At 36.5% G+C, this 25,552-nt stretch overlaps 1 protein-coding gene across 2 annotated transcripts in view; it reads right to left on the bottom strand.

Moving 5' to 3' along the window:
• CACNG3 (calcium voltage-gated channel auxiliary subunit gamma 3) overlaps positions 1–25,552 on the bottom strand; it is a 121,532-nt gene that overhangs the window by 90,113 nt on the left and 5,867 nt on the right. The gene's annotated exons all lie outside the window — the stretch shown is intronic.

Genomic DNA, 25,552 nt, shown 5'->3' with positions numbered 1-25,552 from the left:
GAAAGATTTTGATGTTTTCATTATCAGTATCTCAGAAGAATAGAGATGTTATTACTCTTTAACATTTTCTGTCAGTGCATATTTGTGAGACTCTTATGTTTAGCATTTCTTTTCATATAGAGAAAATAACTGTCTTATGTCTGTTCTACAATATATAGTATTTCTACCCCTCCTTTTGAGGGAGAACCTAGACATGACCCCCCCCCCAGACCTCTGAGGTGAAGGTGAAGAGTAAATGTTCATTGGTTTTTGGCTGAGAAGGGGGCTCTTTAGTGGAGACAGAGGGTACTCAGTACCTTTGGGCCCATTGGTGTTATACAAAATGTGGCACCCATAAATTAATACAGTACTCCAGTTATGGTCTGCCCAAATCAGAGTGCCTAGCATCTAGCACCAATCTTGTTCTGGACACTATATTAGTACAATCTGAGATCTCTTGAGCTTTTTTGTCTGACATTACATACAGTTGACTCACGTCAAGCTTGTGATCCCTAGGTCTTCTTTCTCCCTCCCCTCCCCACATCAATTGCTTTCCATTTCTCTGAGATAGGAGAGCAAATGACCATCAAGGTAAAACTCCTAATATCAATTCACATTGGACATATCTAAAATACAATGTCAGTGATTCAGATTCTTGTGAGGAAGGACTTTGATATGAAGAATGGACCAGTGGAAATTACATTAGGAGAGAAAAGATGAGGACTGCTAGAAGGGGACTATGATAAAGGTTCCACTGGAGTGGATCTCTTCTGTATAAAAATAGGGGGTAAAGGAAATAAAAAACAAACAAACACAAGCCAATATAATTTTCTTCAAATAAGTCATAACAGGGTATGTGAAAATGGGCAGGCTTATTTGGGATTTGGATTTGGGAATAGAGATTTCAGGGAGAAGGCCCAGAAGTAAAATTCAAGGGATCTAGGTTCCAGTTATAATTTTGCCATTGACTAAAATATGATTTGGTGGAAGTCATTAGTGCCTCAATATCCTCAGTTTCTTTATAAGTTAAGCAAGGGTATTGAATTGGATTAAATGGTCTTTTAGCCCTTCTAGCTTTGACATTTGATGGTTCTGTGATTCTAGAATGAATGAATGAATGAGAACTGTAATAAAAAGAAGTAGAAGCTAACTACCTATCAGGGACTTTTTATTTAGGGACAAGAGAAGGTTTCATGGGGGGATGGGAGATGGCTAAAGGCTTATAATAGAAATGACTCATGAGATCATTTGAGTGCATTATCAATTCAAAAATAGCATTTTAGGTATAGAGGCCAAGAAATTAGAAGTCTCTGTTATAAAAAGAAGACAATTTGGAGGGTAGTAGGGAAGGCAATTTGTGCAGAGTTCCCCAGATCAAATTCTAGTTATATAGGGAACAAGCTGCTAAGAGCCCAAGAGAAAAAGAGGACATAAAACGAGAGAGCTAATAACATCTGCTGAGTTGAAGGCAGGGAGGCTACCTGGAATGGTAAGAAAAAGGAAAGCTATTTCTTGGGAAGAAGCAAGAAGAAAGAAAAGATGGGTTTTGCATTGTAGTTGGGGAAACTGAAAGAAAAAAAAAAAGGAAAAGAGGAATAATAGGTATACAAGAAAGATCATATCATATTTGAGGCTGGAAGAGACTTTGGATATCATTTTGTTCAGTCCTCTCATGCTACATACTGGGAAAACTGAGGTCCAGGAGGAAATGGAGAGTTGCTCGAGGTCACAGAGTTAACAGATCTCATAGCCAGGATTTGAATTTAGCTCTTCTGGCTCCACAGCTCTATTCATTATTTTTTCAACATCATTGCTCCCCCTAGACAGACTTCGATTTATAAAGGTATTTTGGTCTGTAAATTCATTGGTGAGTCAGCTTGGAACATAGAACATACTTTTCTATAAAAATAATATTTTAAATGGAGAGGTTAGGGTCCTGGGCTAAGTCACAAAAACTATTTATAACCCACAATGTAGATAAAATAACTTACGTGTGCAATGGAAAGCAGTTTAAAATACTTTCAAAAGTAGCAATTAAACAAAACAGAACAACAAAATTAAATAAACAATATTTATCTTGAATACTGAGATTGTGAGGAAAAAGCAAGCTTAATTAGAAGAGGTGAAGAGGTAAATGTAAACTTTCATGAAGATTCTACAGAGAATTGTTCAGTATTTTCAAGGACTTTAGAGGCTGGTGACTCTGGCTTATTATGTTTTACCCCTAGCTTTATTTTTTAATTTTTATTGATCTCTCTTTTAGATCACTTACATTTATGATTAAATCCCTGCCTACTTCAAGCCAGCCTTTGTAAAAGAAAAGCAATTCAGCGAATCTAAGCCACACATTAGTCAACTCAGATGGTACATGCAATGTTCAATAATCAGTCTCCCACCTCTGACAAGATGGAAAAAAGGTACATTTCCCCACTACTCTTCAGGCCAAAGCTTGATCATCATAGTGTACAAAATTCAGATTTTTTTTTGTGTTTTTTTTTTTCTTTTTTCTTTTGGTTGTTATCATTTTTCCCATTTACTCTAGGTTCTATGTTCTAGGAGTATGGAAATTCAGAGCATTTGGAACAGCATTTCCAATTTTGGCAATAGGGAACAGGATTAGTAGGGACTAGAAAACACTGCAGATTTCCAGATAGAAGTAATATTTAGGTATAGCTAAATATGCCACATGGGCATGGGGAGATCCTGGGTATTTTTTTTATGTGACTTCCATGTCGGTAATGGCCTGCCTTTGTGAAAGCCAACATTAAAAGGAAAGCAGAAAATTGGGTAAAATTTTATAGCATGTGTCTCTGATAAATAAATAAAAAATATTCAAATTTATATGAATACAAGTCATTCTCTAATTGACAAATGGTCAAAATGTTTGAACAGGCAGTTTTCAGATAAATCAAAGCTATCTGTAGTCATGTTAAAAATGCTCTGAATCATTATTGATTATGGAAATGCATATTAAAATAAATCTAATGTGCTATCTGGACTTATCAAATTAGCTAAAATGACAAAAAAAGAAAATAATAAATGTTGGAGAGGATGTGTGAAAATTGGGATGCTAATAAACTGTTGGTGGAGTTGTGAACTAATCCAATCATTCTGGAGAGCAATTTGGAACAATACCCAAAGGATTATAAAATGTGCATACTCTTTGATCCAGCAATACCACTGCAAAGAAGGGAGGAAGGGAAATGGAACTATTAGTACAAAAATGTTTATAGGAGTTCTTTTTGTGGTTGTAAAGAACTGGAAATTGAAGGCATGTCCATCAATTGAGGAATGGCTGAACAAGTTGTGATATATGATTGTGATGGAATATTGTACTAAAAGAAATGATGAGCAGGATGACCAGAAAAACATGAAAATACTTACATGAACTGATGTAAAGTGAAGTAAGCAGAACCAGAACACTGTAAACAGTAATAGCAATATTGTGTGGTGATCAACAGTGAATAACCTAGCTATTTTTTAGCAATAAAATGATCTAAGACAATTACAAAGGACTCATGTTGAAAAATGCTATCCACCTCCAAAAAAAAGAACTGACGGAATCTGAATGCAGATCAAAGCATAATATTTTCCACTTTTTTCATGTTTTTGCCTGTGGTCTTTTTCACATAATGACTAATATGAAGGTATGTTTTGCATGATTGCACATGTGTAACTTGTTTCAAATTGCTTACCCTCTTAAAGAGAAGGGAAGGGAGAGAAGCAAGGAGGAAGAGAATTCAGAACTCAATTTTTAAAAAATGAATGTTAAAATGTAATTGGAGAAAGTAATATATTATTCATATTAAAACAGATCAAAGTAAAAACTATAGTTGCAGAAGACAAAATTTAATGTGTAAGGAAAATATTCCTAATAGAACTACTCTAATGTGAAATGGACTGCTTTGAGAAGTAATTTATATGTCCAGAGAAGACTGATTTATGGGGGGAAATATGTTAGTAAGTTTCAAGTATTTGAAAGATTTTGTTTTGCTTGTTTTTATTGATGATATATTTTGATTGGGATTTTTTTTGGTATCTTTTTTCTTTTCCAATGGAGAAGGGGCAAGGAAGGGGTAAAAAAGAAATCATGGTTAATTGGGAAAAAAATTAAATACAAAATAGAAAAAAAAAATCAGACTTGTTTTGTTTGGCCTCAAAGGTCAAAACTAGAACTAGTGGGTAGAAACTGTAAAACAACAAAAACCTGTAGCATTGATTTAAGGAAAGACCTCTGCAGGGCAACGTACAGAAAGGAATGCTAAATTTAGAAAGAAGAGAATTTCAGTTCAAATATAGCCTATGCCACTAATTAGCTGCGTAAATAATACCTCTTGGGTAAATATTATCCTCTGTAGACCTCAGTTTATTCAACCTCAAAATGGGGATAAAAAATAGCATCTTCCTATTATACTTGTGAGGATCAAATGAGATAATACTCAGAAAGTTCTTAAGCATAGTGACTGGCAAATAGTAGGTGCTTAATAAATGCTTGTGTCTGTTCCTACAGATCAAGTGAGAGACCTTCTAAATTCCCTTCCAAATATGAGTCTGTAAAATGTTTCCATGATGAAAACATTCTGCAGCTCAGTCAAAGATAAGTTTATTTCTTAGTTTTAGGATGCAGATTTTAAACCGTCTCAGACCAAGCTGAGTTCATCTGACCTTTAATATTATTGAGTCAGATTATTCTGTGCAGTGTTCCATTCTACACTCCCTGCTCCTCAGTCAGGTAATTGGCCCGACGGAAAGCAATAGATTTCTTCTCCAGGGTAGTGGTAAATGAAGGAATGATTCAGGAAGAATAACCTTTTTGCTGCTATCTGAAGGTATTGTGTGGGTACTTGTCATCCTTTATAAGTAATTTCCCTATTAAAAATACATCATTTGCTTTGGGTTGTCCAGAATGCTTCTATTACTGCTTCCTTTAGATAGCAGAATTTGGAGCTATGGGACTTAATTTTTCCCTTTGTTACGACTTCTTTTCCCTTCCCATGAATGGAGGTTTATGAAAGAAGCTTTAGAGCTAGATTTTTAGAGTAGACTGTTATCTGACTAGAGGAGGAGTTCTTAACTTGAGGTCCATAAATTTAATTTTTTTCATAACTATATTTCAATAGAATTGCTTTCTTTTCAATCCTATGCGTTTTATTTTATTCATTTAAAAATGTTATTCTGAGATGCAGTCTGCAAGCTTCACCAGACTGCTAAAGGAGTCTGGGACACACAGAAAAGGTTAAGTACTCCTGATCTAGTCATACTGCTGACAAGACTTCCAGTCCATCCCTGCTCATGAAGTACTTCAAGCTGCTTATGCAAAGGACAGAGTTGGTATTTGAAAAAGAGATTATTGATAAATCTCCCTGGGCATCAGTTTCTACATTTGCAAACTAGAGAGCAGAAGAACAGTAAGTATGGTGAGGTGAACAAAGCTTGACCTCAAGATTCACATTTAGAAGGTATTGTTAGCACTTGTACTCCTACAGCAGGTAGGGACAACTGGACTTATCCCTTGAAGGCAAAGGTTGTTCCATTTTTTTCTTTCATTTTCAGTTACTAACACAATGCCTGACATATAGTATTGACTTAATGTTTTGGTGAGGGGCAGAGCCAAGATGTCATAGTAAAGGTAGGAATTTGCCCACTTTCTCCCCAAACTGCTCCAAATTCCTTTAAATAATAAATCTAAACAAATTTTAGAGCCTCAGAACAAAGACTGAGTAGAACACTCTCCAGCTGAAGGAAACTTAGAAGCTCAGAAGAAAAAGTCTGTGGAACCAGAGTGGGTATCCAGCATCCAATCCCAGTGTAGGCTTGGCCCCAGTCTTTGGTCTAGCTCCAGCCTTGACTCTAGTGTCAACAAGGCAAGACCTCTGAATTAATGGCAATGTGGGGGGTTTCTAGACCTCTCAGCCCGGAGACACGAGGGAAAACTTGGAAGGTCATCAGAAAGGGGTTATAGCAATGGGGGAGTCTAGTGTGCAGTCCTAGTACAGCCCCAGTCAGTGGAACCCTAGCCTGGGCCAGCACACTACATCTTACAGCTACAATAGGATAGAGACACACCTAACAGCTCCAGGGCAGAAAAGAGTGGTGGTGGTGGTCAGATTTCTAAAAACAATGGCACAAAATCCCAGGACAATGCACCCTCCACCCTGGAAACAGACCCTTGCTTTAACAAAGAGTTTTTAAAAAGAGTAAAGGAGTAGAAAACAAACAAAAAGACCCCAAAGTTTCTGAACATTGAAAGCTATGGTGACAAGGAAGATCAAAACACTCTCAGAAGATAACAAAATCAAAGCTCCTACAATCCAAAGCCTCCAAGAAAATATGATTAATTAATAATTTAGGACAGGATATCCTCATAGAAGCCACATCTCATGTGAACTCCTCCCTAAAATAGCCTTTCTCTATTTTCTCCCCTGTCACTGGACAGAAAATTATTGTGCGCACCAAACAAAACCTTATGTCCCCAAATCCAAAGTTTCTTTCCATATTTGCCCAAAAATTTGTCTTAAAGATTTGATTTGAAGTTGTTTTTCATGCCTAGGAGGTGCATGACTGGGTAATAAATAGCTAACATTTATATAGTAATTAATGTGTATCAGTTAGTGTGCTAAATGTTTTATAGTTATCTTATTTGAGTTAACCCGACTAAGACCATACTTTTTGTTGTTGAGTCATTTTTCAGTTGTGTCCAATTCTCTATGGCCCCATTTGGCCAACTCATTTTATAGATGAAGAAATAGAAACAAACAGAGTGAAGTGACTTGTCCAGGCTCACACAGCTAGTAAGAAAGTGTTGAAGGCCAGATCTGAATTTGTGAAGATGAGTCTTCTTAATTCCAGACCTGACACTCTATCCTGCTCCAAGACCATGCTAGATGATCTCTTAGGTTCTTTTCAGGTTTAATATTAAATATTCTGTGCTATACAATTTCTAACAACCATAACATTCTTCTATGTTTTATGTCTTAAGGTTCCTTCTTACCAGAGCTAAAATTCTTAATTTTCAGTTCCAAGGTTCCTACTATTTTAAATAATCTATGTTCTATGTTATTAAGTTCCTTCTCACTTGAACATTCTAAGTTCTGTGGTCCTATCTAGAAGCAACAATGTGTTATTCTAAGGAAATTTCCATATGGTTGGACACTATTATTATTCCAAAGAATTCAAGTTCCCCACACCATCCTCTCTCTCCAAGCCAATGATACGTGTGAATTGCTTTCTTTCACTGGCCTTTTGCCAAGTTGGACCCATCCCAGCACCCACCAGCAAGTAGCCAACCTGCCACTTAGAGACGGAGTAATCCTGGGATGGCTTGTAGAGGCTCTGTTGCTTCTACATCTGAGGTTGAAAGTACCTACAAAGAAATAGTTAGGGTACCATTACTTCCTGTGGTAACTGAGAGTTGACCTAGCCATTCTGAGTGCTGAATTCCTCCTGAGTCTTGGATCTATCTTTGCCTTTAGACATAAATAACATGGGATCCTGGGTGGAAGTCGTTGATATGTTGCTAAAGAGTCAGGATGAAGTGAAATGTATTTAATGTTAGAGAGTTCTTTTCTGGATGTGGAGTCAAATAAATAATTTGGAGATGCTGCAGAATTAAGGCCTCAAAAGGTTTGAGACCTTTATTAGAACAGTATCCAATACAGTGATGATGCAAATCTAGAGATCTCTCTTGCTTTTGACCATCATTACCTTGAATTACTTGACATCGTCTTATGTATACTCTCTTGCTAATGCCTCTAACCCTGCTGACCACAGCAATCTGCTTTTTCCCAGTCCTTTGATAGTGACATTAACTCTGTGAAACTTGGCTGTCTGGCTCTGCAACTTCCTGAAATCTCACATCTGTCTCATTATATCCCAGGTTCTCACTTGGGACAAAGGAGAGGTTTTCTTTACTCCATCACTGTGAAATAGGTGATTTCTTCCTAAAGATTGTGAACCTAGTTATTTTAGGCATTAGAAAATAATGTCCTCTTGTAATGCATAACTCCTGCATTTATTTGATGGGATTCCTATAGACACAACTGCAGGATCTCAGATCTATACTTACATAGGGTTGGTGGGAAGATGGATGATACATGATGACCATCTTAGAGTCTGAAAATATGGGATTGATTTTGTTCTTTCCACTTACCTAGTAAGATTTATTACTTTATGTTCATCTCCTTAAGCTTCTGCAAATGGGGATGTTGTATTATTTGTATGATTTATTTCATAAAGATATTGTGAAGATAAGGTGAATAAATTTAGTGAATTAAAACACTTAATAAAAAGCAATATTTATTGAGAAGCAGCATGGCATAACGGAGGAGAATCTAGGATCAGACCTAGATTCAAGCCCTGCCTCTGATATTGCCTATGTGACCCAGAGGTAATTGTTTAATCTTTTAGTTCATGAAGAAATGTTCTAAGTCTAAAAGTTGCATAATAAGTGCCAATTTTCATGGTGGAGGTAGTTTCTCTACTGGAATTTCCTTGCATGGATGAAGTCACCAATCTGGTCTTTCTCCACTTCTCCTTTCTTCATCCCCCATTCCCATTAGGAGTGTACTATTCTAAGCACTGGGGATATAAAGACAAAAGAACAAAGGAAAGATAGCCTTCCATTCCTATAGGGACACAACATGTATAGGAAAGTGATGACCAGGGAAGAGAGATTTGGTCTGGGAAATTACAGAGATAATGTGTAGCGCCATAAGGGAACATGACTTTTCAAGAAATGATTATTATTACAAATATTAGTTTGAATATGATTCCCAGATCAAGAAGTGAAAAGGAGGATGAGGGTTCTGTTACATGCTTGGTAGCAGGTCAGATGGCAAGAAGATAGCTGAAGTGGATGTCTTCACGGGATATAAAGAATGATCCATTGGTTTGGGACTGTCTAGATTTGGTAAACGGTGCAAGTTTGTCCTTATTCACCAATCAGGACAACTTACCACCAGAGGGGGTTCTAACAGTGAGTGGGGTAAAAGTCTTTATTACAGTTAAACTGAAGCCTGGTCTAGTAAATAGAAAGATTTCCTGAGCCATTATTCCAAACCTATGGACCATGGTTTTCATTTATTTTAAACGTGATTTAGAACTTAGTTTTGAATTTCCTAGGATAGTGCTTCTTCACCTTGGTTACTTCCTATTCGGTCTGCTCTATCATTCCTCTCTCATCTTTTACCACACACACTTTCCACCTCTTTCATTGAGAGCTGTAGCCAAATCAATATTATACTTGCTTCTGGAAAGGCGTGGAAAGTCAAGCAACTGTTCTATTGTTTCATTCATAATTCCTTTGACTTTCCAGACAAAAATTTACTTTCCTATCCATCATTCACCTTGGTCTTGTTTACTTCATTAGAATTTAAGCTCCTTTTCCCTTCCAAAGGCCCCAAACAAAGATTATTTACTCTAACCTGAGCGATGTCCACAACAATTGTCTTGACATCAATTTCTCTAAAATGGAGTACAATTCCTTAGTCTTTGGCTTGCTTATACCAGAGAATTTAGTGGCACTTTCAACCTTGGAAAAAATCTCTTCAGAACTCCAAGTGCCCTTTCTTTATGACCTGTCTGGTTTGGAATATATCAAATCTAAAGGTCAAGGTTTACTGTCAATACTTCTCTTCACTTGCATACTGATAGAGAGATAGAATCACATATTTGAAGCTGTTGGAGAAAGAGTTATGTATGAAGAATTAATAGCTTTAGGTTCTAGTTTCAACTCAACCACCAGTAAGCTGAGTGGCTATGAGGAACTTATTCTCTTCTCTGAGTCTCTCCATTTTCTCATCATTAAAATTAGGGAGTCAAACTAGATAATATGTAAGGTTTCCTAGTTCTGATATTTTATTTTCTAAAGTCCCTGACATTCTAAACACATATGATTCTATTCTTTGGAGACGAATAATTGATATGCATATAGACCTTTAACATCTGCAAGGCATTTTTGTACACTAACACTGAAAACTAGGCAGTGAAGGCAACACAAGCCCCAAATTAACAGATGGGGGAACTGTAGAAAGGTTGAATGATTTTCCCATAGTCACATAGATAAATTATAGCTGCACCCCTGAATCAAACCCAGATCTTCCAATGCCAAGTTAGGTACTATTTCTACTATATTAAACTACCTATTCTCAATAAGAAGTTGAACTATATTCATTCTCACTGCTACATTCATAACAATGCTTGTTACCATTTATGAAACACAATTCTCTGTTTTTCAGTTAAAAGTGACCTATAAGATCTGATAGATGAAATTTTAAAAAACAACCCACCAGGAGCCCTATAAATGTATACTTAATAGTTCTTGACTGTCCAACTAGTTAAGAGAAGAGATGTCCACTTTTATGGATTTTCCCTCAAAACTCAGGCTTTAAATTCTGTGGTCTTTATATGTATAGATATAATGGTATAGTGGAAAGAGCCTTGGACTTAGAACCATCAAATCTGCCTCAGTCTTTAACTAATTGAGTGACTCTAGTCAATATAGTTAGCATGATTTAGTGGGAAAAAATGCTAAACATTAGAGTTAGACAACCTGAGCTAAAATCCCACATTTTCCTTTCCTTGTATGCTTCTAGGCAAATTACCTAATCTCTCTGGACCTGAATTTCCCTATCTGTAAAATGCATACTAATAATGCCTATAGACCTATCTCATAGGTTATTATAAGGATCAAATATGATAGTATGTTTACAATATGTTGTATACTTTAAAGCATCATGTAAGCATCATCCAAAACGCAAAAAGCAGCAAAGTAGATAGAGTGCTAGACCTGGAATCAGAAGGATCTGAGTTCAAATCCAGCTCCAGACACTCACTACCTGTGTAACCACGAGCAAGTCATTTAATTCTGATTGCCTCAATTTCCTCAGCTGCAAAATAAGCAAGAAGAGGAAATATCAAACTTCTCTTTTTCCTGAGCTGAAATCTGGCTTCAGGCACTTATTAGCTCTGTGACCCTAGGCAAGTCACTTAACCCGGTTTATCTCAGTTTCCTAGCTGTAAAGTTAGCAAGAAGAAGAAATATATTTGTCAAGAAAACCACTAAAAGGTGGTCACAAAAAGTCAATACTGCTGAAAGTGATTGAAGAACATCAAACATAAACTAAATGTTATTGAATCATTACCTACTCTACTTCATAGAGTCTGATAAGTCTATATCAGTCTGTATAAGTCTGTATCCCTGGCCCATGTTTTCACTGCTCTTCTGCAAAAGTGATGAGGAGTTTGGAGTCCCCATATCAGATTCAAGTATCCATCTCAAGCTGTTACAGTACCTGATTGATTGGAACAGCTATACCCACAAAGGCCATTTCTGAGAAACCTTCATCAATCTGCAAAAAGCTGGTCCTCACCCAAACCAGGGGGAATACTGAGAAAGAGGGTTGTTTCAGGTCCCTGTGGTCAGGATTGTTTCCCTCATACTAAGCATAGAAAGTTCTGATGAAGAGGAGGTCAAGACTTCAACCTCCAAGCCTAGAATGTCTCCTGCCTCAGAGCTCCAACCCAGCTGACTTTCACTGCTGAGACTCAAATCTGGCCAGAGGCTATGGCCCTGGCCTCGGGCATCGATATAGAAGGCTTGGGGTTGGATAGATATGATTGCCTGCTTTGAAAAGGTCAAGACCTATCAAGGTCCAATTAATCCTGGATAGTTCTGCTCTGTGGGACAGAGCTGACCTGAATAAAGGTCTTCTTAGTTTTTTGTTAAAGTAACAATTCCTCTGGAGCTTTCCTTAGTCCTGAAACTGCACCCTGCTTGAGACCATTCTGACTGCAGATTACCTGATTGCCCTTTTGCCTTGGTCCTATGTTATTGACTTTAACCCTCTGATTCCAGCTGATTGATTAAGGCTGTTGTCTGAACTACAACATCTATACCATTCTTTGTGATCCTGCTCTGTGCTCTGTGCTATTCAGAAGGCCAGCAGGGATAGGCTTGATATTCTCTAGGATACCTAGAGGTAAACCCATTAACTGGATTTTATCTAATCAAACCCAGTCTTATTTAAGGGGGGAGATCCTCTCCCCAACTAATTCAGACAACATCCTTTATTTTCTCAGATCTTAGAAAGTCCCTTATTTCTACCTCTGTTACTTGTTCTATTTGTATATGTATTTATAGTCGCATGTCTTAGTTTCCTACATGACAGCATACCCATGATCAAGGATAATAACTAGTATTTAAGCTTAAACAAAACACTTAAGTTCACAAAATGCTTTACAGATATTATTTTATTTTATCTTCATGACAACCTTTTAAAGCCAATGATTTTATTATCACAATTTTATGATAAGGAAACTTAGACTGGTTAAATGACTTGACCAGGGAATTATTCATCTTTTGGAATCCCCAATATCAAATACTGTATTGTACCCAGTAGATACTTAACAAACATTTGAATTACTGAAGAAATTTTAGTCTATTTTGAGGGAAGAGGAATATTCCTTCTTACTCATTCACGTTTATAAGACCTCCAAGGATCTCAGCTATTATTATTGGAGAAGGCAGAACCAGACTGCTGATATTAGCCTATTCAGCTATTGGTAAATAGATTTCACTGGAAAAGTTGGTTACTAGACTCTAACCTCAGTGACCTGGCGAGGTAAGCTATCTGCAACCCAAGAAATAAAGAAACTGGGTTTAAGATGTGGCAAGAGACAAAGGATATGATTTTGTTATGGGGACTGACTACCAAATATGTAGTCAAAAGATTTGAGTTTTAATCCCAGGCCTAGCACTTCCTAGTTGTATAGTCTTATCATTTAATTTCTCTAAACTTCAGGTTCCTCATCTGTAAAAATAGAGTGACACTTTTATACTACCAACTTCACATACTTATGAAGATCAAATGAGATATAGGATGCAAAATGTCATATAACCTTTAAAGTGACATATAAATATAAATGCTAGATTTCTCCCTCCCTTCTCTTTTTTCTCTTTTTCCTTTTCTACTTCAACCCCTTTCCTTCCTCTCTTCTCTTTTTAGCTTTCCTTCCCCTACTTTCCCTCATCCTCTTCTCTTCTATTCCCTGACTCCTCTCCTCCCCTCTCTTCCTGTTTTCCTTTTCTTCTCCGTCACCCTTTTTTCCCCCCTTTTCCTCACCTCCTTTTGCTCTTCTCTTCCTTTCCCCTTCTCCTACTTTTTCCCATATCATTATTGAATGCATACATGTCATATGTGTTATTTCTCTCTCCCTGACCCAAATACTTTCTTTGGATAAAACCTTAATGTGGTTTCTAGCTGCTTTTATATTTTCTCTTTGTGAATGTTTGTAGATGTATATATGTAGTTATGTATATGTGATATATATATATATATATGTGTGTGTGTGTGTGTGTGTGTGTGTGTATGTTCCTTTAAAGTGAACTCATTTTAGAGATAAGGAAGGGCTATATTAGTGTGATCTATATTTATATCAATAAATCCTTTCCTGATTCCAAAGCTATGTCTAAATAAGCTCTGATGGAAGCTTAATAATCTGGTCATGCATTTAAGTGCTACCAGAAATTTAGCTATTGGAGATAGTTATGGAGTGATAGATAACACTTTGAACAGAGAGTCAGAATTGAGTTCTAGTCTTAAGTCTTTATATGAACCAGTTGTGCTACCTCTCTTTGGGCACCAATTGCCTTGTCTGTAAAATGCAAGGGGGCAAAGTAAACTCTGGGGATGTGAATAAGATGATCATTGAAGCCCCTTTTAGCTGACATTCTATGCCTGAAACCAGAGTTAGTAAGCTTTAGAAACAAGAAACAGATCACTGATGACATTTTTCATTCTTCATCTAAGTGTTTTAGCCCCATGTATGGCTAGCTCACTCCACTCACTCATTTGAATTTTTATAGCACTTCAAAACTTGTGAAGTGCTTTTGTCATCACATCCCATTTGCATCCATTACTTTCTATAATGTAGGCAATGCCAGGATTATTATCCCCATTTTAAAGAGTAGGAAACTGAAGCTTAGAGAGACATAACTACTTGTCTATGGATATTTGGCTGATAAGTATCAAGGTGAGAATAACTCTCTTTGGCCCCAAGTCAGTGTGGAAACAGAATTAAAGGTTCAAGGCCAAATGGTTTAAGAAATAGAATTTAAGATCCTTGAAGGTAAGAATTGTTCTATTTTTGTTTGTCTCCAGTACCCAGGATGGTGTCAGGTATATGGCAGGTGTTTCACAAATGTTTGCTGAAGTGAATTGAGTTAAATTAAGGAAAAAAATCTCATGCTAAAATGGAGGCTTGTCACATGGGTGCAAGTCTCCAACACCATACAGAATGCAAGCCTTCAGTAGGTTTCTTTAGAGAATGAATAATTTAAAAATACCTCAAGGTGCATTCTCTTTAAATGAGAAGTTTCCTGGATGGCAAGAATATAAAGTTGTAGCAGCACCTATCATTAAGCTGAGTAGTAGCAGTTCAGTTACTTTGTTGTGTCTGACATGTAAGACATTTGAATACTGCATTGTTCTCTGTACAGAGCCTGAGCATTTGCCTGGGCTCTGTCAGTGTTCAGGAACAAAGAATCAAGACACTGCAAATAGCCCAGGCTCTGTCATGCTTTCTTGTGGCAGGATGGCTTTTTAATCAAAGGCAGTTCTCTCTATGCCTGATGAAAGCTTACTTTGCCCCCTTGCATCTTGGTTCAGGCTGAACAATGGCTTGCTATAGTTTGAACCATATAAAACTCAAGAAAGAAATATCAGAAAATCTGTTCGGTGCTGATGTGTTGCCCCAGAGAACAAGGCAGCAAAAATTCCTAAAGGAGAAAGAAGGAGATGAGAAAGAAGGATGGCAATGTCTCAGAAGGAAATAGTCAATTCAGATAGAGATGATTTCTAGGGCCTCTTCCAAGTATAATCTAGAATTAAAGGTCCTCTACAATATTTCTAGTTTTATTATACTACTCTATGTTCTAACTAAATTAGACTATTTATTCTCTTTCATTCACTCAGCAAATATTTATTAAACACTCGTGATGTGCCAGGCACTGAAGATGCAAAACCAAAAATATAAATAATGTCTGCCCTCAAGAAGCTCATATTCTTTGTGTTTCATCTGGCCTTGTCCCATCATTGTGATCTTATTTGTATTGTCTCTTAAATACTATCTCTACTCCTACATTCCTCTAGCATGGATCATTCCTGACCCAGCCTTCTCCACATAAACTACATATTCTATTGAATGAAATTCTTCCCCTCCTTGAAGGCTCATCTCAGATGCTACATCCTTGATGTAGTTTCATCCTTGATAAAACTTTCCCCATATCTGTTTCCACTTCCATCCTAAAGTTTTGGAGTAGTAGGAAATAATAAGGAGATCTGGTTTTGGATCCTAGCTTTGTCACTGATTTTCTGTGTGATCTTCAGCAAGTCATTTACCTTCCTGGAGCTTCAGCTTCTTTATTTATAAAATAAGGATAATAATATCTGCCTTGCCCACCTCACAGGTTTTTTTTTAATGGGATCCAAGTGAAAGAATTCATGCAAGCATTTTTTTAAACAAACAGCACATAAATGCTATTATTATCATTTTGAATTATTGCTGCATGTCTTTTCTCTCCTATGAGAGTATAAATATGGTACATTGTAAACTGCACTGGACTCTGAGTTAGAAGATCTAGATGTAAATCTCAAAATTTTCATTTACTGGGTGTGTGGTCGCCGCCTTTTGGTCTCGGTTTCCTTATCTATAAAATTATGGTATTGGACAAGATGATTTCTAAAATCTCTTACAAGTCTAACATCCTTTACTTCTAGATCTAATATGCTATGATCTATAATTCATTTCAGCTCTAATATTCAAAAACTCTGTATTTTAGGGTACTCTGTATCTTAGACGATGCTATAACTCCCTTTAAGTTTGAACATCCTATGATTTGAAGTCCTGAGGAATGGGGAAAAGAAAATGAAGGCTAGAGAAAGGAATAAATATGTATATAATACCTATTGTGTGCCAGAGATTATGTTAAGCATTTACATAGTAATAAATCTCATTTGATTCTCATAACAATGTAATTTTATATTTATAGTTTATGTTACAGTTGAGAAAACTGAGGCAAACAACGTTAATTGACTTGCCCAATGATGTAACTAGTAAGTGTCTGAGACTCGATTTGAATTCATGTCTTCCTAACTCCAGATCCACTATACAATCCATTCTGCCACTAATTGCCATAAACAGGAAAAGGAAGCAGGGAAAGCAACAATTTCCTGATATGGGTTTTTGTTCCATCATGAAAATCTTGAGTTACTAACCTTGTTTGCTTCTCTACCCTCTTCTCCTCCCTCCATAGAATATATGTTTTAAATTTTTAAAAATGATATCTTACCATTTAGATTCTTTAAAATAGCTAGTCTTGCATTAGAGACATCAGAAAAGAATAGGATTCTTCCATGACTGATTTTAAAGTTATATATTCCAAGGGAAGACCCACCTTTTCCCTCCTACCCATATGTTCAAATATAGAGTCACCGGGATTAGATTTCCTTCTCCAAATTTGTCTATTACATGCCCTCTCTATGCCTCAGCATCATTAATTCATTCATATGTAGAGTACTTTCAATATGCCCAGCATTATGCAAGACTTTGTGGGAAGACCTAAGGAAAATAAAAGATAGACTTTGATGGAGTTTATAGTTTAGGAAGAGAGAAAAAATATTTAGGTAAAAAAAAATCTCAGTGATAATAATAGCTCACATTTCTGTAGGTCCTTATAGTCAAAAAAACATTTTATATCAATTATTTAATTTGATCCTTATAGGAAGTACATGAAGTAGACAGAACATGTATTGTTTACGGATGAACAATTGGAAGCCACAAGAACTTAAATAAATTAGCTAGTATAAGACAAAGTTAGGATCTTTACCAAGACTATTGTATGCCTCCCCCTAATCTCTTTCTAGGCAATCTCCATCCTATATAAAAGCATATGTGGAATTTACCTACAAAAATAGTTCATCTGAAAATGGCCTGCAAGCTCCATATGAGTCAATAGTGTGATATGGCTGTCAAAAAAGCAAATGCAATTTTAGCCTCCATCAAGAGAGACACCATATCTAGGATGAGGAGGTTATTATCTGGCTATACTCTCTTCTATTCTTACCACAGCTGGAGTATTGGAGGGGATTGAAGGGTGCTATATCTTAGGAAAGACACTGGTTAAACTTTATCCAGAAGAAAATAACCAAAGTGGTAAGGGAGCTGAGTTCATGTAATGGGAGAGTTGTCTGAGGGCCCTGGTTAGAGTAAGCCTGAAAAGAGAAAGGACACATGCCAGCCATCTTGTAAGTATTTAGAGGTTGGAAACATAAATGAGGGACTAGGCACGTTCTGCTTGGCAGAACTAGGAACCTTGTATTGTTGCCAAGAGATAAAGGCTCGATATCAGGAAAAAAACTTTCTAATGATCAAAGTCACCAAGCCACAGGAAGAAGTCATCTCTCTTCACTGGAAGCTTCTAGGAAAGGATTAGATGACCACTTGTTGGGTATGGTGTAGAGGAGATCTTTGTTCAGATGCCCTTTAATTAGATGTCAGCTGTGAGGTTCTGTGATGATGTGGGTGAGATTAGTCAGGTAAAACTCATCAAAGGAGACAAACTGAGCTGAGTACTTAAAGAACTAATTGATTTGGTGAAGTTTCTTCATTTGTAATATGGGTTCCTTGAAAGGCCAAGCCATGCGTCTTTACCCTCACTAATCCAGTTGGAAATGTCTTCTGGGACTGCCCCAACCAAGGCTACTGGATGACAGCAGAACGTAGAATTTTAATAGAGTTCACTGTCTGAATATATTCCCTCTAAGGGTAGGACTCCAAAATAAAAATTCATTACAAGCAGATTGCCTAATTCAAAGGTTTCAGCTTGAGTCCACTAGGTCACTAGGATCTCAGCCATGTTCTTTCCTCTGTTCAACTCTGCCATTTGGTTTCAAAGACCACATTGGACACAGAAAAACAAAGCAAAGATCTTTGCAGACCCAATTACTATGATCCTCAACAAACCTTTGGCTCCAATTAACATCACAACCGCTTGATTTTGTTTCAAAATACCTCAAGCAATTCAGCTGCATCCCAAGGCTAGCATCTTTTACTAAAAATCATTAAAAACATACACACCCCTCAAACCAGTGCCATTCTGAGTTATGCTTTTGCCAAGGGGTTGTTTTATTCTGATAAACATCTAATTTGTTTTGCTCTCACGTAATTTTCAAAAGGTCATAATGTTTTGTTTTAAACATGATTCTAAATGACCAAGCTTCAGCACTGAGTGGATTTGCATGACTAAGAACTGGCATTTTTAATGAAACTATCTACAGAGGCTGAGAATGGCAACTGTGAACAGTTATCCCCTTTGCAGCATGTTGCTGTAATTTGCCAGGTTTTCTTCCTGCATTTCAAAGGCTGTACAGTGCACACTGTGGACCATACAGTAGAATATTTTCTATCTACAATTCCATTTCCTTTAGATCCAGGAAAAAGTCATAAATTCTTAAGCATCAATGAGGGAACAGACCCCTTAGCACATACACTCCCTCTTTCAATTTCCACACTTAAATTCTCCCTTGAAATAATTGAATGGTTGTCACAGGGAAGAGGCATTAGACTTATTCTGCTTGGTCCCGTAGGGTTAAACTAAAACCAGTGTATAGAAGTTACAGAGAGTCTTGATTTGATTTCAATATAAGGAAGAACTTCTAACCCTGAAACAGCTCTAAAATGAATAAAAAACTCCTCTTTGCTCTCTAACTATGCGCCAAGCATTGGGGATAGAAGTAGAAAAACAAAACAAGTCTTGCTCCTAGAGGGTAAATACTCTATTTGAGGAAGAAAACACATATAGAAGGACATAGAAGAAGAGTCAATGGAAGGACACAGAATCTCAAAAAAGCAGCATTTGTGCCATGGAATGAGTTACTTTATGGAACCATTTTCCATTCACCCAGGTTTGTGATCTAGGGGAGCCATTGTTAACTCATCTCTCTTTCTCATCTCATATGTCCAACCAGATATTGATTCCTGATGATTTTACTTCTCTCAAATTAATTTTCTTCTCTCTACTCACATGGCCAAATCTTTAAGCAGACTTTTGCTACTTCTTGTTGGACTCATTCTATACTCTCTTAATAAATATTACAGAAATTGTTTTTTTCCTCTTTTTCTCCTTTACAGAACTGCACAATTAACATTCATTAAACACATTTTTTATTATGTCACTATTAAAAGGGACTTGAAGTGGTTCTCCATTACCTTCATGATGAAATACAAACTCCTGTCTTTGGAATTTAAACTTTCTCAAAATCTGGCTCTAGTCATCTAGGATATTTACATATTACTCTTCTTTTTTGCCCTCCAAGTTATAACCATATTGACTTGCTTAATTTGTTCCATATGGGGAATTCCATTTCTCTTCTCTGTGACTTTTTATTGGCTATCCTTCATGTTTCCATGTGACTCAGTTTTCTTATCCATAAAATGGGAATAATAATAGCACTTACCTCACAAATTTATTGTCAGACAAAAATGAGGTAGAACTTGTAAAATCTTTTGCAAATCTTAAAGTAATATATAAACAAATGCTAGATATCATCATCACTATCATCATTATCACCATTGTTATACAAGTTGCCATAATGGTTTTATATAGGATGGAGATTGCCTAGAAAGAGATTGAGGGGAAGGCATTAAGAAAGGGAAAACTGAAATTCTATGTTTGTCTTTGTAGTTCACTATAATCCTAATTAGACTTTTCTATTCAGTATCTTAGCTTCTAGGTTTATAAAATTAGAACTATAAAAATACCTGTTTTCCTTTACTTCTTCCTTCCAAACATACAATGTTCAGAACATTAATGAGATAGTACTGAGAAAGTACTTTAAATAATTTTGACATGAACTGTCATATAGACTTAGTCTACTTGGTCCTCAAGGGAAAAACCAAGACTAACAAATGGAAACAACAACAGTGTCGTTAGATCTTGTAACCTGAAGCAGTATTTCCCACTGAATCAGGAGCTCTTTACTTTTTTTTTTCACGGACCCCTTTGGCCATCTGATATAGCCTCTGGATCCCTTTCCAGAAGAATATTTTTGGGTGCATAAAAGACATAGGGTTTCCAAAGAAACCAATTATACAAATTCAGTTATTGACATTTATTTTTAAAAGTTCATAGACCAGGTTAAAAATCACTTTTCTAAAATACCCCCTTACCTGGAGAGACTTACACGAACTGATGCTGAGTGAAATGAGCAGGACCAGGAGATCATTATATACTTCAACAACAATACTATATGATGACCAGTTCTGATGGACCTGGCCATCCTCAGCAACGAGATCAACCAAATCATTTCCAATGGAGCAGTAATGAACTGAACCAGCTATGCCCAGAGAAAGAACTCTGGGAGATGACTAAAAACATTACATTGAATTCCCAATCCCTATATTTATGCCTACATGCATTTTTGATTTCCTTCACAAGCTAATAGTACAATATTTCAGAGTCTGATTCTTTTTGTACAGCAAAATAACATTTTGGTCATGTATACTTATTGTGTATCTAATTTATATTTTAATGTACTTAACATCTACTGGTCATCCTGCCATCTGGGGGAGGGGGTGGGGGGTAAGAGGTAAAAAACTGGAACAAGAGGTTTGGCAATTGTTAATGCTGTAAAGTTACCCATGCATATATCCTGTAAATAAAAGGCTATTAAATAAAAAATAATAATAAAATAAAATACCCCCTTAATTGGATGTCCACTTCTTGACCACCTCCAATGATAATTATTTGCCTAATAATAAAAGCTGATATTTATATATGTTTTATGTTTCACAAATAATTTAGCATACTTTATATCATCTAAGCTTCATAATAACTCAGTGAGAAAGGCACTATATATATTATAATCCCCATTTTAAAAATAAGAAACTGAGGCTCATCAAGAAATTAAGTGACTTCTCAGTAATCAAAAAATTAGTAAAGGTCATTGTGTGGATTTGAACCCAGCTCTTTTTTTTAATAGAGAAAAAACTTTTTCATTATTAAAATTTAAATAAAAATCTTGACAGATTTTAAAAATGGTTTGTTTAATGCTCTTCTTCAAGTTGCATTCTTAAATATTCTTATGGTGTTTTGGCAGAACTGGATCTCTGGCCAAACTTCTTGTAAATATATTTTCTTTCCATCTCTTCTCATCCTTTTTTAAAAATTATTTTATTTTCCCCCAGTTACATATAAAATAATTTTAACATTCATTTTAACCCAGTTCTTTCTAACTCCAAGTAGCAGTTTATTCATTATGCCAAATTGTTTTCTAAGACAGCCTGATTTGTTAAAAGCTAAGTGAGACAATGAATAAAGTGTAGGAATTAGAGTTAGACCCAAGTTCAGATCCTCTTTCTGACTCTTACCAGGCTCAGAGATACTGGAAGAGTCACTTGACATCTCTGTTTCATTTTCCTCATTTATAAAACGGTAACAAGAACAACATGTCCCTCACATGATAATTATCAGGATCAAATGAGTTAGCAACTGTAAAGTACTTTGCAATCCTTAAAGTGCTATATAAATGTGAGTTATTGTGGGCAGGGATGATTTTTAATCACCTAACATTGAATGAGTGCCTACTATGTGCCAGGCACTCAATGCTGGAAACACAAAGACAAAAATATGGTACTGGCTCTCGAGGAACTCACAATCTAATGCAATGGGGGACATGGCATGCAAACAACTGTGCATGCCAGTTATGAGCTTCTTGATTCTATATCAATCAGTAGAAGGTACCTGAGAATACTGAATATTAGAGGAATCTTTGATACTATGTAGTTAATTTTCAAGACTATAAAGCTAGTCTACAACAAGCTCAAGGGTAGAACCCAGGGCTGCTGCTGTTCTATCTAGGGCAGTGAAAAAGATTTTGATTCTGGAGCAGAAGCCATTTAACTTCACTGAGTTCTCAATTGCTGTGTCCATAAAATGAGGGTTAAAAGACTTGTACTACTCATCTCACAGGCTTGTTATATGGTGTGTCTTTGTAAACTTTTGAAGGACTGTAGAAATGGTGAGAATTAATATTTTGGGGCATTTGCCATGTCATTTTTAATGCTGCATCTGGATTTTCCCACCTTGTGACATAAGGACTCCCCAGATACTCTAAAAAGACAAGAGGAAAAGGTCCTGAAAAGACATATGAACCTACTCTGGCTGTTTTTATGGGCTCACATTTGTATCTAGAGTATAATCCAACCATAGAAGATATTTCCATTTTTACTTTATCTGGTAAAATGAAACTGTGGATTTATAGAAATGAAGATTAAAAAAGGCTCTTTTTTCCCTGATAGTAGCACAATCCTCCCTCATCTAGGGAAACCTGGTAGTGATGAGGATTAGACCTACATAAGCATCTTTGGAAGAGTGGAAGGGAGAAGAGTACCATGGAAAGAACAAAGGGCTTGGATCTAAGGACTAACTTTCAAATATTGGCTCTGCCACTTAAAAACTGAGCAAGCAGGCTATTTCATTTTTTCTGAACCTCACTTTCCCTATTTGTTCATTAGTATTTTGGTACTGGTTCATTATATGATACTTCTAAATTAAACAAGCATATATTAAGCTCCTAATCCATATAGAGCACCACGATGGCAGGTACTCTTTATTTTTATATTTATAAATATTGTTTATAATATAAATATATATAAATATTATATATTTAACTAACATATTATTCCCTTCCTTTCTAAAACTCACAGACTAGTAGAGAGACAGAACATGAACACAAATAGCTAAGATACAAAATAACATGTTGAGAGAATAAGAAGAGCAACAAATAATATGCTATGAGAGAGTTGGGTGAAAAATCATACAGGGAAATCAGAGAAAATTCCAAGGGAATAACATTGTAGCAAAACTTTGAAACATAGTTTAAAATTTCACAGGATCAAATAAGGTTATGGTGGTTAAAGCACTTTGTAAAACCTTAATATAAATGTAACCTATTATGATTATTCTTGAAATGACCATGTGGTACTATGAAAAATATTGTGATTGATGACAATAATTATGAAATGATCTTTGTGAGACTTCAGGCTGAAAACTTGGTTCAGAACAAACAAGTCTTACATAATGAAAAAAGATGGAAGAATAAGAAGGGGGAGACAAATCCATTTTACTAAGGAAACTGAGGTATAGGTAAGGAAAGTATCTAACATTAGGATCCATCAGGGTCTTTCATGGAGGTGAGACTAACAGCAAAATTGTTTAAAGTACCTATGATAAATAAGGTCTCAAGCTAACTGTAAAATCCCTCTCTTAAAATGGATCAGGGAAAGGAATAAGAAAAGCCCATACTACTTTATTACAATTTAGTACATAAGAGAGCTCAAATGTAAAAGAACAAGAGATTAAGGGATAGAGAGATCAGTTCTAATGAGGACTGAGTAAGAAAGATGAAGGAAGGCTTCATGGAAGAGATGGCACATCCAAAGAAAGACAAAAATTTTAATGGATAAAGATTAGAGTTTGGGGTAGTGTCTCTTTCCAGTATAGAGCATAATGTACTGACACATGAAATCAGAAGAGGGAAAGCAAGGTGAGACTGGAAATAAAGAATAGTTTCATCTGGTGGGAACATAAAGTTGTAAAAGGTAAGTAGTGTGAGAGAAGTCTAGAAAAATCAGTTGGAGTAAGACTATGGAAAGATTGAATGCCAATCTAAATAAATCCATATTTTATTGTGTAAGCATTATGATCTAATGTTCTTGGTAATACGTAAGGTCCATCTTGAAGGAGATCATAGACAATGACCTGCTCACTCATCTGATTGGAGAATGACAAAGTAATTTTCAAGAGCATTTCAAATATCAATTAGACAGTGTCAAAGATTTGGGACTCCATTGGAGGAAACACCCTTAGGAAGGGAGAAAGGTCTCAGTCAGATGTTAGATAGATATATAGCATGGAGCTTAGCTGTGGCCACTCCTTTAATCACTGGACTTTCCCCTAGTGCTTGTGCTGCCCCTGTCTCTATGTCACCTGCTCTCACAGTTTCTAACAAATGCAAACAGTGACAAGGATTCTTCTCCCTAGGGAACACAACCACTAAACACATCCTCCGGGTGTTTAATTGAGCTGATCAAATCCCTTGGGGTGCCAAAGAATGTCATACATAGGGGAGAGAACTCAGAAATCTGTGACTGAGTCAGCACTCTCTGATGAAGGATGCTCTCAAATGTCTCTGATATTCAAATTGCTTGGCTCCCTAGTTTGCTATGGCAGATGACTGAGGGTCACTTTCTCCATCACCAATGGCATCATGCTACTGAAGCCTTCCAGAGGAGTGCTGCTTAAAGGTGTCAGTATCTGTGCTCTGCTGCCTCCCTGTTCTGCTCTGTGCCCCTGCATGCTGCTGACAGATAGAATTGGGAAGAAGCATTGTGGTATAGTAGATAAGCTGCTGCATATAGAATCAGAATGTTGTTATTATTGTTCAGTTATTTCAATAATGTTTGACCTTTTGTAACCCCCTGTGATGTTTTCTTGGCAAAAATACTAGGGTGGTTTACTATCTCCTCTTCTAATTCATTTTACAGATGAGGAAATTGAGGCAAAAGTGACTTGTTCAGGGTTAATAGCTGGTAAGTGTCTGAAGTTTGAACTAACCAAGATGAGTCTTTGTACTCCAGTACCAGCACTGTCTTCACTGTGCCACCTAGCTACCCCCATAGAATCAGAATGCTTTTGGGCAAATCCTAGTTCATTCACTTGCTAGCTGTGTGATCTTAGGGAAATCACTTTTCCCTTCTGAACCTTAATTCCTCCACCTTGTGGAGGCAAGAAATGGCATTTACAACATCAGTCTCACAGGATTGTTTTAAGGAACATACAAAACCACGAAGGACCATGGAAATAGTAACAATTATCATTTAAAAATACTAGAAAGCCCTCAATCTAGGTAAAACTCATGAAAACCTCCTCTCTCCTCCCTTTGGCCCTTAAAGTCCTTTACAAATTGTCTTTGGCACACATTATGCTGTTTCACACACAGTGTTGCAACTAAAATAGTCTATTTTGCTGTTCCCCATACACAACATTTCATTTCCTGCCTTTGTATAACCTCTATGCCTGGCATTCATTACTACCTTTCCTCTAGCTCATAGAATGGCTAGTTTTCTTCAACACTCAATCCAGTTACACATCTTCTACATAAGGTTTTTCTTGGTCTCCCCCTTCTCTTATAGCTGTTAGACCTATTTTGTTATATTATATATATTTTACATTTACACACACACACACACACACACACACACACACACACACTCCCTGCTAGTCTCTCCCCCAGTTGATTATAAGCTCCTTGAAGCCAGGAACTATTTTAATTTCTGTCTTTTGAACCAAGAACCTAGCACAGTGTAAGTAATTAATTAATGCTTAATACATTAAAGACTATTTTGGGTCCAAATATCAACATGATTTAAGTTGAGGTCCTTCTCAAGATAGTTCACCACTCCTAGGAAACAAGTTGGATTAGCCATATTTTTACTTTTCTCATTTCTCATTTAT

The sequence above is a fragment of the Sarcophilus harrisii genome, chromosome 1 (assembly GCF_902635505.1).
Source record: "Sarcophilus harrisii chromosome 1, mSarHar1.11, whole genome shotgun sequence".
Taxonomy (NCBI): domain Eukaryota; kingdom Metazoa; phylum Chordata; class Mammalia; order Dasyuromorphia; family Dasyuridae; genus Sarcophilus; species Sarcophilus harrisii.
This window is presented reverse-complemented; position numbering and strand designations above follow the sequence as displayed.